Below are 4,487 nucleotides of genomic sequence, written 5' to 3'. Positions count from 1 at the left end.
ATCTGGCGGCAGTCTGAAGCTGGACAGTGATGCTGTCCAGTCTGGTCTGCCCCCTGTGTGAAATGTTGGAACTCTAAGGGTAGCCTGGCCACCACTGCGTGGGCCGAGTTTCCGCCGACAGGTAACCATTCGTTTGTCCCACTGCTGCCCCAGCTGCAGTGCTAGGAGCTATACAGACTGGTTCGAGACTTTGGCTACCGCTCGTAGGCACCTCATTAATGATTTAGCATAGTACTCGCAGTTGGCGGGATATTGTGCAGTGTACTGAGACGCAATAAAGTGGTTTTAATATCCAACCTTGTTACGTCTTCTTATTTGTGCGACGGTGGAAACGATGATAATCTCTCGGATCTCTACATCATCAACAAATGTACGTGGGAACCAGAGGCGCGTACAGGTGGATATCTGTTGTGTTTTGTGATGAAAGCCGGTTCTGCCTCGGGTCAGTGTTGGTTAGAAGGATGCCAGTTAAAGACCTACGACCAACAAATCTGCGTGCTAGACGCGCAAGATCTACCCATGGAGTTATGGTGTGGTGTGTGGTTTCGTTTGAGAGCACTGCTATTTTCAACAGGATAACACTTGCCTACATACCACTGTTGTCTCCCAACATGCTCTACAGACTATCGATATGATTTCTTGGCCTGCTCAATCAGCAGATCTGTCTTCAGTCAAGCACATATTGGGCATCGTAGGACAACTCCAACGTCATCCGCAAACAACATTAACCGTCCCTGTCTTGACCGAGTAAGTGCAACAGTCATGGATCTCCATCACACCAAAAGACATCCGGCAACTGTGCAACTCAATGCCTGCACGTTTGCATGTCTGTATTCAACATTGTCGCAGTTACACCGGTTATTTATGTACCGTCATTTCACATTTGCAATGGCTTACCTCGCGCTTACATTAACCTGCAAAATTTCATTGCTCTACATGAATTATTATTCTTGCGATTTATTTCCGTCAGCGTATTATAAAGAATAAGGCAAGTAAAGAAATTAGACAGATTTCCTACTTTTTGTCTAAAATATTTTCAACTTGATTTTTAGATTATAATAATGTACTTTTTAAAATAAAAACAGGAAAATCAGGTCTACGTATATATAAGAGTTACAATTCAAACTATAAGTAACACGCACACAACAAATAACTAGCTGCCTGATTAGACATGTAATTGAAATGTTTTCTTTTGGCGAGACTACTTTCTTTAAAACAATGTGCGCTTTCTTCAGATCGTCTCGGGAGATCTCCACTAACTCGTACAATGAAAGTACTGACAATCTCACGAAACTGGAAAATTTAACACTGTAATTTTTTAAATTGGTGTAGAGCGCGTGAAATAGTCCGGTTACATCACTATCAAAAATGAAGGAAAGTAGCCAGAACTTTTTTCCTGGATTTTCTTTTTATTTCGAAGTCACACGCAAAGTTACTAGCTCTTTAACTGAACGCAACCTGAATGGATTCCTCTTGCCACTCTGTTGACATCTTGTACTGCGCAGCCGAGCGCTGCCAAACAGACGTGCCGCAGCATCCCACTACTGCAGGGCCCTATCAGTGTGAAGCACAGTTCCCATACAAAAATATGGAGGCAGTTACCATGAACTACTCTACGCATAGCAACATCTACATCTACATCGATAATCCGCAAGCCACCTGACGGTGTGTGGTGGAGGGTACCTTAAGTATCTCTATTGGTTCTCCCTTCTATTCCAGTCTCGTATTGTTCGTGGAAAGAAAGATTGTCGGTATGCCTCTGTGTGGGCTCTAATCTCTCTGATTTTATCCTCATGGTTTCATCGCGAGATATACGTAGGAGGGAGAAATATACTGCTTGACACCTCGGTGAAGGTGTGTTCTCGAAACTTCAACAAAAGCCCGTACCGAGCTACTGAGCGTCTCTCTTGCAGAGTCTTCCACTGCAGTTTATCTATCATCTCCGTGACGCTTTCTCGATTACTAAATGATCCTGTAACGAAGCGCGCTGCTCACCGTTGGATCTTCTCTATCTCTTCTATCAACCCTATCTGGTACGGATGCCACACGGCGAGCAGTATTCAAGCAGTGGGCGAACAAGTGTACTGTAACCTACTTCCTTTGTTTTCGGACTGCATTTCCTTAGCATTCTTCCAATGAATCTGTCTGGCATCTGCTTCACCGACGATTAATTTTATATGGTCACTCCATTTTAAATCACTCCTAATGCCTACTCCCAAATAATTTGTGGAATTAACTGCTTCCAGTTGCTGACCTGGTATATTGTAGCTAAATGATAAAGTATCTTTCTTTCTATGTATTTGCAGCACATTACACTTGTCTACATTGAGATTCAATTGCCATTCCTTGCACCATGCATCAATTCGTTGCATTTTCTCCTGCACTTCAGTACAATTTTCCATTGTTACAGCCTTTTGATACACTACAGAATCATCCGCGAAAAGCCTCAGTGAACGTCCGATGTTATCCACAAGGTGATTTATATACATTTTGGACAGCAACGGTCCTACGACACTCCCCTGCGGCACACCTGAAATCACTCTTACTTCGGAAGACTTCTCTCCACTGAGAATGACATGCTGCGTTCTGTCATCTAGGAACTCTTCATTCCAATCACACAATTGGTCTGATAGTCCATATGCTCTTACTTTGTTCATTAAACGACTGTGGGGAACTGCATCAAACGCCTTGCGGAAGTCAAGAAACACGGCATCTATCTGGGAACCCGCGTCTATGGCCCTCTGAGTCTCGTGGACGAATAGCGCGAGCTGGGTTTCACACGACCGTCTTTTTAGAAACCCGTGCTGACTCCTACGGAGTAGATTTCTAGTCTCCAGGAAAGTCATTATACTCGAACGTAATACGTGTTACAAAATTCTACAAATGATCGACGTTAGAGTCCTTTCTTGAAAACGGGGATGACCTGTGCCCTTTTCCAATCTTTTGGAACACTACGCTTTTCTAGAGACCTAGAAGAGGGGCAAGTGCCATAAGCGATCTGTCATAGTGTATCTCTAAATATGTCAAAATAAGGGCTATGTCGAAACCAGCATCGTTCATTTAGGTAGTCCATGTAGCTCTGTTTTTAACGGTTCACACACACTGATGAGCAAACCATTATGACCACTGCCCACTGAGAGACTTTATGCTCTCTGGTGGCGCTAGGGCACGTGACGCTGTAAGAGAAGCGTATGAGCGGAGCAGAGACAAATGGGGAATCATTCTAGCTACGATAAGCGTCGCTAATGTGGATATCCCCCTATTTAAGCGACTTTGACAAAAGCCAGATTCTCGTGGCCCAGTGCCTAGGAACTTGCATCTCGCAAACGGCGAAGCTGGTCGACTTTTGGCGTGCTACTGTCGTGAGCATGTGTGGAAAGTGGTTGAAGAATGCCGAAACCATGAGTAGGCGAAAAGAAGGTGGACGTCCATACCTCACCGCAGGACATAGGCTTGCCTGCTCTCTAAAGCAGGATAGACGGCGATCTGTGGCAGATCTGACGTCAGAGTACAGTACTGACGCAGGAAAAAGTATTTTGGGGCACACCGTTAAGCGCACAGTGTTGAACGGGATGTTCCCCAGCAGATGACCCCTGCGTGTTCACATGTTGATCCAACAACATCGTCGATTATAATTACAGTGGTCACGGGAATATCGAGAATGGACCTCTGATCAATGAAATAGTGTTTTCTGGTCTGATGAATCCCTTTTATTGGTAAACCAGGTCAATTTTCGTGTCCGATACTCCGTCATCCAGACAAACGGCTGCTCGAAACACGCAGCGCGCCACGGATTCAGGCCGGTGGGAGCAGTGTTATCTTATGGACGAGCTTCACCTGGGCTTCCATAGGACCTGTGGTAGTATTCGAAGGCACCATGACAGCTATGGACTATGTGAACGTTATTAGGGGCCACTTGTAACCCCTCATGCTTAATGTCTTCCCCAACAGCGATGGCATCTTTCGGCAGGATAACTGTCCGCGTCACAAGGCCACAATCTTCCTGCAATGGTTTGAAGATCATGAGAGTGAACTGACGTTGATGTCTTGGCCATCAAATTCGGCTTATTTGAATCTGTTGAAACCCAACTGGAACGCTATCGGGCGCCAGCTCCGCACCCACAAACCAACCGCCCGTAAGTTACGAGAATGGTCTGACCAGTGCATAGGTATCTGCTACCACAAACCTCTCGATACCTATCATGTACTTGTCGAATCCATGCCACGCAGATTCACTACTGAATAGCTCAACAGCATTCCAAAGGTGCGCCAACACGATTTTAAGTAGATCATGTTTTGGCTATCAGTGTAGATATCTGACCTTTTTCTCTCGATGTAGAACTCTTAAATATGAGAGAATGTTTTTACCACTTTCTGTTTAATTAAAAAAGTGTGCACTTTTTGTCTTGCGAAAAATTATCTGCCCTTTTGGCCAATTTATTCTTTATCGGAGCTTCCACACTTGTGTTTGTACTGTCCCGAGATCA

Source organism: Schistocerca serialis, chromosome 3 (assembly GCF_023864345.2).
Source record: "Schistocerca serialis cubense isolate TAMUIC-IGC-003099 chromosome 3, iqSchSeri2.2, whole genome shotgun sequence".
Classification (NCBI taxonomy): Eukaryota; Metazoa; Arthropoda; class Insecta; order Orthoptera; family Acrididae; genus Schistocerca; species Schistocerca serialis.
The sequence above is the reverse complement of the archived record's forward strand: the minus strand, read 5'-3'. Positions refer to the sequence as shown.